At 38.5% G+C, this 12940-nt stretch overlaps 1 protein-coding gene across 2 annotated transcripts in view; it reads left to right on the top strand.

Annotated features, from left to right (window-relative positions):
• CNTNAP5 (contactin associated protein family member 5) overlaps nt 1–12940 on the top strand; it is a 281176-nt gene that overhangs the window by 151726 nt on the left and 116510 nt on the right. The gene's annotated exons all lie outside the window — the stretch shown is intronic.

Here is a 12940-nt window from a genome sequence, read left to right as displayed (position 1 = left end):
GGCTGAAGTTCAGAAATTCCCCTTGTCACAGGAGGGTGTAAGTCTTGCTGGCATCATGGAGATTGCAGCTTTCTTATTCAGAGAAACACTCAGTGCTCTCTCCTTGTCCGGCAACTCCAATAACTGTGCTGAAGCTGCTTTGCAGGGAAGAAAGATGATTATTTTTTTTTCAAACTATATTACACATTTTACACAGCTGAGACACAATCTTGGGACATGTTAAATTTATAGAATTTATTTCAGGGAGTTACAAAAGCTGTTCAAATATTCACAAGGTGAAGTACTGCTAGTGCAGTACTAGAGTCAAAAGTAGTCATAGCAGCAGGGGCAATTAGAAAAAGAGATGAAATTGAAAGAAAATAAATTAGGAAAAATACAGACAAGAGGCAAATCCTTTGTGCTGTTTTGACAACACAATTGATCCTAAGCGAACGGATGTGCTGGGGTAAGACTGATTAAGAAAGTATGTTCCTTCTAACCTTTTTTGAAAATTTTAGGTTCTGTAGGACTGTGTTATGGCATAATTGGTTACAACAAACCAGATGAAAAGGTTTTGGAGAACAGGAGGTTTGAATTCAAATCTAAAGACTGTATTGATATGTAGTTTTCCTGGTGTAGCCTTGAGTATGTTTTCAAATCCTTTTCAAATGGATTCATTGCACAAGATGTTTGACACTTCCAGTCACTGTAATTGAACTAGTCACCGTGGTTCTGCTAGTGCTGTGTATCACAGCAGCTCAGGAGGATAGGAAAGTTGGGGTCTGGCTCCAGGCATGCAATATCCAGCTGCTCATTCTATATGAGGAGTGCTAAAACTCTGTAAATCATCTTCTCTGAGAAATGTGATTTCCCCTTAATTATAAGATTTATTGCTGTGTGCAGTGTAAAGCACGTGTTTTTGTAATTTTAACACATGTGGGAAATGTGTAGCTTAATTAACATGTAAATGGGATATTTGTCTTAGTTATCTAAGCGAAAAAAACCAACCCTAATTTGAAGAACATGCCTCTATTTAGAAAGCAGTTTATTTGTTACAAGCTTGTAGGCCAAGATCATTCAGACCTGGGCTCTGAAGGCAGTGGTTAGGGAGCTCACTGCAACTTGTGCCTACTCTTAAAAAGAGAATTAATGACTTTATTTTGAAACATGATAAACTGGAACTACTATTGATGCCTGCAATATGTTTTTGAGAGAGAATGTAGTTGTGTAAGCATATTATACATGCCCAAGCACCCACACCCACTACCCTGTAAAAAGTGACGAGCCTCCATTATTTAATTGGAGCCATCTGAGGGGCTAAGCCTTAATAGCTCATCATCTCTCATCTTTATTATTTGAACTACATGTATACTCAAATTAACTTGGCATGAATGCCTTCAGTCTCCCTGTATTTGTTATTTCCATCCTTCAGTATCTATTTCTCAGGAAATAAATGCCCTGTCACTTGCTAAGCTGTCAGAGAGTACACACAAAAAAAAAAATGAGGATGTCCATACAGAGTTTTGCCTTGTTTCCATTTGGTGGCTGGGGAGACAGTGCAAAATCAAGATGGTTTTGGAGACACAAGCGAACTTGACTCTATTGCTGACCCTGCTATGAGCATGAGGCTTTTTCTAGAAACCTCCAGAGGCTTCTTGCAGCCTCAGTGATCCTGTGAATGATGGTACCCAGCAGCTGTTCTGGGCCTGACTGAGCAGACAGGTCAGGATGTATCTGCAAGAGCTGGGATTAACAGATAAGACACAGAAAATTTGTATCATATGTGCTTTCAGTAGGACTTTAAGACATTGTACAATCTGGAGTTGAACACAACAATATAGACTGTCTTGATGATGGTGGATAACCACCATCTCCTATTAAGAGTCTTCTGGTTTCTAGCTCCCAGCTTCAGTACCAGCATCACTGATGTTCCTGCTGCTGCTTATCAAGTCATCTCCTATTTGTCATCCCCTTGTATGGTACCTAAATTTTGTCCTTAGGTGACAGATCCTGTGCAACGAGAGTTGTCCCCAGTCTATTCATATCAGATCTGTGCTCCGCAAGTCCTGCAAAGTCGTGCTGTATTGCTTTCTTTACTTTCTTCCAGACAAAGCTGTTCCTGCAAACTGTTCTCGATGTCTTGTGGAACATGAAAGTGATGTAGGAGAAAGCAATTTTTCTTGTAGCAATGTGTGTGTATAACTCTTGGCATTATCCCCACTACCTGCCTACTGTTAATCCAAATAACTGGTTGGTTTTTTTTTTCTTTTGTTCATAGTATGTATATTTGGTGTGTTTGTCCAAATATACAGATTGCTCAGTCTTTTCTTAGGATGTTGCAAAGTGTGGTGCTTATACTGCTGCTGTTATGAAGTGTTAGAGGTCATAGCTGCCTGCAATACACTTATCTCCCTTCCAATAAGAGGTAAATAAAAAATAAGACAATATGCCACTAAGACATAAAAGTCTGCTTCATATTTACAGGGAAGTGGATTTAATTTTATCCTTTGTTGTTGTATTTTCAGAATTGCTGCTTGGTTAGGAGTGCAGGTACTCAACAGTTGTTTGCTTTACACTGAATTAATAAGTCAGAAAATACGGTTTCTTTCAATATGCTGGAATTTTCCTTCAGTGGCATGGTACAGAGCAGAAAGTAGCAAGAGATGTCTGGAAGTGAAGGTGCCATGAAATCTTTTAATTCAGAGACTTTTTGTTGTGGAGAGAAAGAGGTATCTCTGAGTATCTATGCAGTCTTTTGCAGCGGTACATGTACCACAGTGACTATCTCTGACCAAAAGCCACGTGGCACAGGCCCAAACAAACAAATGCTGACCCTGCTTGAATTTATTTTTAGTTCACAGTTATATAGGATACGTTCATGGTAATATGGACTGTACAGCCCTTACTGCTGGTGTTTTGCACTCTAAGTGTTTTCTGGGAAGGCATAACGTCACATATTAAACCTAAAAGCTTCCAGGGGAAGCAGTAAGAACCTGAGCAGTAAGACATTCTGATGAAAAAAGAATAATGCTTTCTGTCTTTGGCCCTGTCACACCTCACCACAAGAAGGATGTTGAGGCTCTGGAGTGAGTCCAGAGAAGAGTGATAAAGCTGGTGAAAGTGCTGGAGAACGAGTCTTACAAGGAGCAGCTGAGAGACATGAAGTTGTTTAGCCTAGAGAAGAGGAGGCTGAGGGGAGACCTTATTGCTCTCTACAACTACCTGAAAGGAGGTTGTGGAGAGGAGGGTGCTGGCCTCTTTTCCCAAGTGACAGGGGACAGGACAAGAGGGAATGGCCTCAAGCGCTGCCAGGGGAGGTTCAGGCTTGACATCAGAAAAAAAGTTTTCATGGAAAGGGTCATTGGGCACTGGAACAGGCTGCCCAGGGAGGTGGTTGAGTCACCATCGCTGGAGGTGTTTAAAAGATGGGTGTATGAGGTGCTGAGGGACATAGTTTAATGGCAGATAGAAATGGTTGGACTTGATGATCCTGTGGGTCTTTTCCAACCTAGTGATTCTCCGATTCTGTGATTTTTGTTTGATGAACAGTAACTTGATTCCATTTTACTTTCCTCTCTATTTTCGTTAAATCTTGTGAATTCTTTGAGTTGAGATATCTGTTCCTCTTTCAAATGTCAAAATTAGGGTGAGAAATCTGTAAGCTGTTAGGGGGAGGCAGGGACTGAGAGACTGGATACTTACAGAAACATCTTCTGCTTACTAAATCAAACTAACAACTGTGTGTTGATCCTTTCACAACCTGTATTTCAGTTGCTAAAAGATGAAACACAAATCCAGCCGGATATATTCACTGACCTCAACCTTGGCCTGAGCAGCCCTTTCCAAACAGTACGTCCTCTCTGGGCCATTCAGAGGTGGTGCTGTGTGCAGCTTGGACTGTAAGACTCTGTCATTCAGGCCTTACATCTGTTTCTAAAACTAAAACATTACCTTTTGTGCCACAAACTGTTCTCTATAAGAAGAGATTAAATAGGCTAAGACTTCTCAGCCTGGAGAAGAGAGAGCGAGGCAGGGTTTGTGATGAGGAGCAGCATGAAAGAGCTGAATAATAAACAAGAATTTGCTGTTTATCACAAATTCAGATCTTACATAGCATAAAATTGGATGTTCTTAGATGCCGTAGAGGTCAGACATAAAGGAAAAAGCCAATAAGGCATATATGAATCCGTAAGGCACAGATTGCTGGAAGCTGGAAAAGTGTTCACTGGGATGCTCTTAAACTTATTTCATCAATATCTTTGCTGTGAGACTGCCAGAGTAAGAAAATAGGAGAAGAGGCACTTTTGATCTGAAGCAAAGTCCGGAGTGAGGTGGTAATGGTAGGAAACTCAAGTTCCTTATGTTTTTAAAAACATCTTTTACATTGTGGGCAGCTTTTATGTACCTCTTGTTTTAAACCAAACTATATTTTGTCATAGCTGTGCTAATCTCAAAATACATTGGAATCTGATTGTGAATTTTTCTAAGTCTTAGTACTTTCTGCACTGTGTTTTCCTACGTGGCAGTGGAATAGTGCTGGGGTGGGTATATCTGTGTACGGGCAAACGATGGAAGGCAAAACACAGGGGAAATTCAGGCAGCCTCTCATTTAATAATAAATGAAATGGGTAGGAAAACAAATATGTAGATGCTGAGATTTTGGCCACACTCTTGAGAAGCTTTGGGATTTCCCATTCAGCAATTGGCTGGAGTGCCAGATTTTGCGACTAGAAATACTAGCTTCAGTCCTGAAGCAGAGTTGGTTGTTTACTGTGGTTGGCATCCTGTTCAGGGAATAGATGCAGGAATGTGGGCTCAAGAGATATGGCAGCTCAAGAGTTGCCATGGATATTAGGAAAATGTGCCAGAAAATCATTAAACCTCAGTCCAGAAACACTGTGGATTTCCAGCCTTTCATCATATGGCACAGATGCTCCCTTTGGACTGAGCAAGGCTGTCTGCTCCTACAGCAGATGGACCCCTTGGAATACAGCAGCAAGGGCCGTGGTGTTCCCAAGCAGCCTGAAGGAATAGGCTGATAAGTCTTCCCACTTCTTGATGCAGTGGGACAAACTGCTTTGCAGCGTGAGTCATAGAGAAGAAAATTCCATTTCCAGGAGTTCTTGCACTCCTTGTGTATACAATGAGGTAAGATCTGATGTGGTTTCCCCGACCAACTCTGCAAAGACAAGTGCTTAGGAGGCACAGCAGTTGGGATAGCTTATGCCAAACAGCTGTCATAAGGGGAAAATTGGCCTCATTTTCCTCTGACTTGACATCCCTTATGGAAAGTCTTCTTTGCTCCTCAAGATGGTGCTAGACAAACGATTGTTTTCACCAGGCTTTCAAGGCGCATCCTTAGATGTGTGACACATCTCTTGAGACACATCCCTAATGATAATGTTGGTTACATTAACACTTTTGAATTCCTCAGTCCGCATCACTAAGATATGGTATTTAAGTTGGCCAATAACAGAGAAAACTCTGCTAAGGAGTCTGTTGTTTCATATGGTTCTGCCTGCCGGGGCTGAAATAGCTTGAAACCATTTACTTTTTGGTAGTAAAGTAAGGCAAATGCAGAAGCACAGTGTTGTAAACCCATTGTTATATTGTCATAAATTCTATACATCATTCGTGCTTGAGTATATGAGACTAGATTGTTTTGGGATTGAAGAGGGCCATTTAGGTGTTGAACCTGTCATTATTCATAAATGAATTATGAGGATAGTCACAGCCTGTGTTCCTTTAGGCTCAGTTTCACATGAATGCAAAGATAAATGCATGCATTGCTCTCCCTGCCTACAACTGCAAGAGTACTTTAATCTGATTGCTGCAGTTCATGTTGATTTTGCACTGATGAAGCTTTGACTGGGTTGTCCTATTTTTACTTGGCTGGCACCCTGCCCTCGCTATAGCAAATGCTGACAATACTTGTCAAGGACAACACTGGGAGCTTCAGTTCCCTTAAGTGACCTGGGGGAGGGGAGAAAAGAAAAATTAAAAATGGATTCATGTTAAATCCACATTGCAGATGGATGGATGGCGCACCTTGCAGGAGATCCTGGGAATTCCAGAACACAAACCTGACCTCAGTTATTTTCTTATGAAATCTGGCAGTGCTTCATCTCTGTAGCATCAGTGTGCAGGCACAAGCACAAACTGATATGGCCGTCCTTATTAAACCAAGATTCATCTGCATACTGAAAGTCTCCTAGCAAATACAAATGGAGAGAGCATCATGTGTTATACATAATAACCACTGTGATGGGATTGGTGTTAACGGCTTAACTCATTAGGGAGAAGCATACGGAGTTGATTCATGAGTTTTCTTCCCTGTGCTACTGGGGTTACAGAGCACAAATAGCATCCTTAGTCCCTTTTATCCTTACCCGTGTCTTACCAGCGAAAATTCTTCATAACATTTTCTAAATAAATTAGCTTAAAGTGTTCTTTTTTCTTGCTAAATAGAGCTGACCTTTTAAATCCTACTTTATGCCCATTTCCTTTGTAGATTCCATTATATTTTACTATCAATTTTTACTTGTAAGAAATAATAATAATTTTTGACTTTTTCCTCCTTTTCTTTTAGTGCTGAACTTAACATTGCTTCATGTGTGGTACTGTAAAAATGGGCCTTTGGGAAATTAATTACTATTGCAGGTGAAGAGTGTTAGGATAAATCCAATGAAAGCACAGTCTCTTTTAGCATTTCCCAGATCTCCTCTACTGTTTAATGTATGCCCTGCAGCAGAAGCCAAACTTTTTTTTTTCTTTTCTCCCCCCGTGAAGTTGGCCATGCAAACAAGAAAATATCCTGGCTAATTATGCCCAGTGAGTTTTAATTTTATTTATTACAATCCCAGGCTGGGAATGAAAAAGCAAACACTTAATATTGCATTCACCCCCACATATATACCTGCAGTGCACTGCAGAAAATATAGTAATTAAAAAGAAAAACAACAACCACTCACAATTTGACATCCATTCTTTTCATTCTCTCTAGTATTCCTACTTTCAGTATTTAGTGTCTTCTCTACATTAATGACAATTATTTAATAGTCCAGATTATTTTCTCTTTGTGGGAAAACCTCTTACTTTTTCCTCTTTTGGTTTTATAGCGATGAGTGAGGTGGTTTTAGATCACACTCCTTGAATTTAGGTGATGATCATAGCTGGGACAAGTTTAAGACCTAACAGAGGATGTAATTTATTTTTTTTCCCCAAAAAAAAGAATTCTGATTTTGGATAAATCCCAAAGTAGATTTTAATACTGCTTACATATATCTCCATTGTCAGCCAAAACAAAGCATTTAAACTGTACCCCTTTATATGCTGGAATACCTGGATCTTTTTCTAGAATTGTTCTATGCTACATACAGGAAAAGCTACCCTGCATAGTTACAAGGATCTGATGTTCCAGGTTATAGTTCTTCTGATCTTTTGTGTCACCTTAAAAAGATCCCTTCAGACCTCTTTAGTGACTGTTTTCCCCCTTAACCCTCCTGTTTCAAATGTAGGCTTCAGTGGACATGTTTACAAATAGCACAGGGAACACTGAGGCTTCATATCTCCTTTCAGATTCAATTTTAATTAAGAAAATTGTGGACTGGTTTTCAGAAAGTCTCCCTTTCTCATGGTTGTTTTGGTACTTTGTAAAACACTGACAATTTTGTTTGTGTTTGTACAGCAAAAATTACAATATTATTACAAATGCCTCTTTTTTTCACCAAATTGTCCTTACAGAATTTATTATTTTCCTCATTCTATATACTAAAACCAAAGAAAGCACTGAAAACAATGTTGTGGAATTGAAAGGGGGAAAATACATTAAATCCAAACTATGGTACATGGTGGGGAAGGAAAAGGTGAAAAAGGCATGGTAATGACTTAATCCCTTGTAAAAAAAAAGTGGGAAAATAGTATTAGAAATAGAGGAATATGTGACATTCTGTGAGAGTTGAAGAACCTTTTGGGTCCTTCCAAACAGGATGCACCTACATCACAAATTAGACATGCCAGCTAATGTAATTAAAACATTGCAGACAGCTCATTTTGGAGTGTTGAGTCTTGGAATCCCCCTCAATATCAGCCAAGTTTTAGTGTGTAAAGGTAGGATGCAGAAAAAATGAGCAAGATTTAAAATATCCAAACCCACAAGCACTCAAAACTTGGGTGTTGGAATTAAAATCCCTGCAGTTCTGAAGATTTTCCCTCCATATTATTGTATCTATTCTACTGTTTAAACTTAGCTGGATAATGCACGTAATGACAGAGCTTCTCTCTGATAGCTTAAGGGCTAATAATGATGTGTAATAAAACTATGTAGAAGAAATTCCTACTCTTTGACTGGTGTATGGGTTTTGCAATGCCAAATGACCTCAGTGTCTGGTAGCTATACAACAAAAATAGATCTGTACAAAGAATAAAACAAGAATATATTTGTGTCCATAAAAATAGGCAGTCACAGTGGAAGGTGCTACCTCTGAAGAGGGGAGAGTTTTCTGTCCTTTGTTTTACTTTAATGTGAGTGAGAGATAATGCTTAGATTATTTGGACAATTCTGCAAGTTTGCTTTGCCTTCTTTACCTTAATTTTGAGGCTTTTTGTTTTCCTTTACTTCATACATGCAAGACCAGCTGCAGAAAAGAATGATTCAAGCCCTTGAAGGTGGTACCGGTCTCTAGAAATACTGTGTTTCAGAGCAAAAATAAACACGCATTCTCGAGATTCGTCTGTTGCTCTCACATCACTGCATCTGAAATGGAGACAGATTGTGTTTTAATTTCGTCTTGTTCTTTTCCAGATAACTTTATTTGTTTACTTATTTTCATGTGAAGCAAGAAAATGGTGCTGAATTCAAATCTCATTTACCCAATGCCTCTGCAGTGGGGTAAAGAGCAGTGCTGATCTAGTCCTTTAAAATATGTTTAGTAAATGCTGTAAGGGGGAACTATAGGACTTGTTTGTGCAGGATGAATGCCCTTCAATACCTGAAATTACTTGTACATGTAGAAGGATTCTGGAGTTGGAGATAGTTAGCTTGTCTTTGATACAGAGTGGAGGGACTTGCTCCTGCTGCTGGAGAGGGCATTTGCCTTGAATGATACCCTTGGGAAGAAGGAAGGCAGTTTGAAGGTTGGTATAGGGCTACTTTAATGGGTTTTTGAATCCAACTTGGAATTGAGTTTTGGGGGGGACCTGAGTAGAGTTCATCTCCGTTGCTATTCCTCTAGAGTCAGAATTCATGGGATTCGGACCCCATGGCAAATTAAGGCAAGCTATGGGGATGTTGGTAGGATATAATATCCTATCCTCATCTGTTTGTTTGACTTTTGCAGATGGCTTTTCTGTTTTTGCTTTGTAAAATGATGAATTCTAAATGGAACAGCTGTCTGTACAGGATGGTTTATTTGTTTCCCTTTTTTCATTTTCATATTTATTTATATGCTGATGCCAAGCTGAACTGTCAGCACATTTACCTCTATTAAAAATGTAGGTGTTCTAACAACAAAGCAATCAAACCTCAAAAAAATGCCTTTTGTCTAAGGCATAGATAACAGGCTCTTTTCCCTTCACTGGTGCCAGTCTCAGCACAACCTCTTCCCAAAGTTCTGTCCCAGCCACTAGCCTAGGGGCAGTTGGCATCATTATTCAGACCTTCAAGATGTTCATGTCTCAGCGGTATACAAGTACAGAGTCTGAGAATCAAGGTGGCCTACAACAGTAATAAGGGTATATTTTAAAAGTTCAGTCATCAAGTTCTGCAAATCTCAGAAAGAGGAAAAACCTACCTTTGTAACAAATTATTAAAATAACAAAAATACCTTTTTTTCTTTAGATTTTTTTTTTTACATATGTTCAGCATGGTAGATGAAATAATTTCCTGCATGAAAAGAAAAATTGTCTTTGTTCATGTTACTCTTGTTCTGTTTGTACTCCATGACTTCTCATAACATAATAAAGTTAGGGAAGAAAACACAGATGGCTTCAAAAGACAAGACTAAAGTATCCCACGACACTTTTTAAAAAGGTGTTTAACAGTTTCCTAAAGTTGCAAGAGGAGAGAGAAGTTGGGAGGTTCAGTGATAAGGAGGGAATATGTGCTGAGGAAAACCAGAGAACTAGAGAGGATGAACTCTTTTGCAGCTTGCCTTAATATTGGTTTTACACTCTTTATCCCTTCCTCCCCTTAGTTCTGTGTTTTCTTGTTATGGCATTGTTGAGTTTTGGGACTTGGTGGTTTTCTCAAATGATGCATATTGACAGTCTTAATAGTGGAGGGGGGGGTGGTGGTGGTGGTCTTTTTTTCTTTCTCTCTGATAGTTGTCTTTTTTTCTTCTCTATATAGGAGGAATAGAGAGTGGTGCAGGCAGAATGTGTTGTGCTGACTATAGCAAAATCTGAGATATGCTCATTGAAAGTAGTGGGTTTACTTCCAGTCAAGTGTAACAGCAAACGTGTAGAACTCCTTCAGCCTTCCCACTCAAGTAATTTTGTCATTGTTATTTCTTCATCATTCCTATCAAAGGGCCAAATTTTGCTATTTAATGTCTATGCAGTTTGTTCTTTGAATTCAAAGGAAGCGCATACTGTTTTGGAGGTGAATGTTTCATCTAAGGACAGTGAATGCTTTTGTGTGCGCTCTGCATGTTGCTTACTTAGATGGTTACAGTCTGTGTTTTCCAGCTTGGCTGAAGGAGGAAAAAATTTATTTGCTTCATTTATTTTTTTATAAGATTCATTCAACATGATATATTCTATGAATTAATCTGGAATCCTGAAGATTAGTGTCCTTGGTCTGCCACAACTTATCCTAGGCAAATCATTAAATTTCAAAGTGTCCCACTTCAGATGCTTGCAAAAATTGAGTTGATTTGTTTGCTCGTTTCAGTTGCAAATAGGTCAGGGGTTGCCTGCTGCAATTTTTTGTCTATGGAACCTTCTGTGATACCACTGCGTTTTCTTGCTAAAATTGCTTCATTCTACTACAATGCAAATGTTAATTTATATTTTAAATTATATGTATTTAAATCCTTCAACATGAGGATCCATGATGGTTAGCAAATAGAACAACCTGTGATTTATCCATGACTTGTTTAATTTTAATCATAGCAATTTCTTAATTTTGAGTTCTCCGATAATTATGATAAATTTTGCTTCTAATGAAGACACAACTGCTCAGCTAGAATGGGATTATGTTAGTTATTAAAGTTGCAAAGAAATTTGATTCATAAGCTCTTAGAAGGGGTAGTTATCTGACCGAAAACAAGATCAATGCTGTTGATGCTAATTAAAGCAAATAGACTAAGGAATACAAAAGAAGGTTTAATTCTGAATTTATGAATATCATTAGAAGCTTACATGGCTAGTTCAGTTTGTTTTGTGTGTTGTTGGGGGAAGAAAAAAGTGTCTGCATTTGTAAAACAAGTAGAAACGAGAAATGACCTTCAACTTTGTAAAGCCTTTAAAAGGAAACTGCTCTAAGGGAATAAATGTAGTTAAGCCTCTGATATAGGCCTTCGGCAAACCACAAATGCCTAGTAATTAGCTATACTGCATTGGTTTAATTAATAAAAGGTAGCTTAAGTAGGCAGAAAGTATATTTGTTCATTATGCTGTTGTAAATTATGACAACATTGTACTGTTTTTTAAGCTCGAAAGAGCTTTAGTAACATTAGATGTTTCTTGTCACAAGCACACTTGTGATGTGAATACAATTACTGCTGATACAGAGATGACATAAATTAATGTTTATCACCAAATAGTAGATTAGAAATAAGGAAATAAGTTGAGGGCAAGGGCGGGCATGGTCAAAGTACAAATATGAACAAATCTGCTTACAGGTTCATATATCAACACAGATCTGTTGAGCCAAGTGCTTCCCCTGAGGCCTTTGGGAAGAAACTGTAGGGGAGCTGCTGATTTGAGGGAGCTGGCATAGTCCTGCAGAGTGTAGCTGAGTGCTAATCATGCACGTAACAGTCCTGGTTTTGTCATCCTGTAGGCTGTTCTTGCTTTCTTCAGCATCAGCCCAAAGCATCTAAGTGTCTCTTTGCCATTGCCAAGAGTAGCACTGTACCAGCTCTGTTACATGATTTCCCAGCATACCATTAAAAGCAAAAATCTCATCCCTTCTCAGACTTGTAAGAATGGGGCAAACCCAACAGTTTCAGTGTCCACTTCATTTCTTTCTTGTATTAGAAACAAGATGTTCTTCACAGCACTGAAATAAGCTCTCAGGTGAGCTGGAAAACCAGGCATGCATTTCCCATTCTCTTTACTCATTTTGTGTTTTAACCTAATACTTAATAGGAACCATAACAAGGATTTTTATAAGACCAGTATATCTTAAAATTATTTTAACAGGTGTTACAGATGTAAATAACACACTTTCTTCTAGGATTTCTTATTTGAATAATAAATAATAACTGTAAAGATTGAGTAAGGATTAGTAAAAATGAATTAATATTTCATATTATTATTTTATATGTTTTTATATGTTTTTATAATTGTAGGCATATGATTTATTGTATAAATAGTGATCAAGTAAACATGAGTTCTAGAACAAATCTCAGTCTCACATGTATACAGATGAGTGCATGTATGTGTGCACATATGTTCATATAGCATATCGAGGATGAGAGTTTAGCCTGGTAAGCCTCTGTGCACATAAACAAGTTTCTTTGGTTTGTCAGTGTTTGACAGCTCTGAACAGCCTTGGACTCAAGTAAGCTAATGAATGCTTGGTTGGTGGGATTCAGGAGGCTGGTGAGGATGACAGCTGTTAGCAATATATAGGCTTTCTGCTTACACTCATGGAATACATTTTAATTGTAAGGATTCTAGAAGAAACAGACTGAAAGCCACAGCTAAAGGCAATATGCACACTTAAATGCAAAAGCATTTCCTAAAAATGGCATGAACTACAATAAAATCATGTCTTCAGCTAGTACAAACCTAG

This window comes from Phaenicophaeus curvirostris, chromosome 7, assembly GCF_032191515.1.
Source record: "Phaenicophaeus curvirostris isolate KB17595 chromosome 7, BPBGC_Pcur_1.0, whole genome shotgun sequence".
Taxonomy (NCBI): Eukaryota; Metazoa; Chordata; class Aves; order Cuculiformes; family Cuculidae; genus Phaenicophaeus; species Phaenicophaeus curvirostris.
The sequence above is the reverse complement of the archived record's forward strand: the minus strand, read 5'-3'. Positions and strand labels throughout refer to the sequence as shown.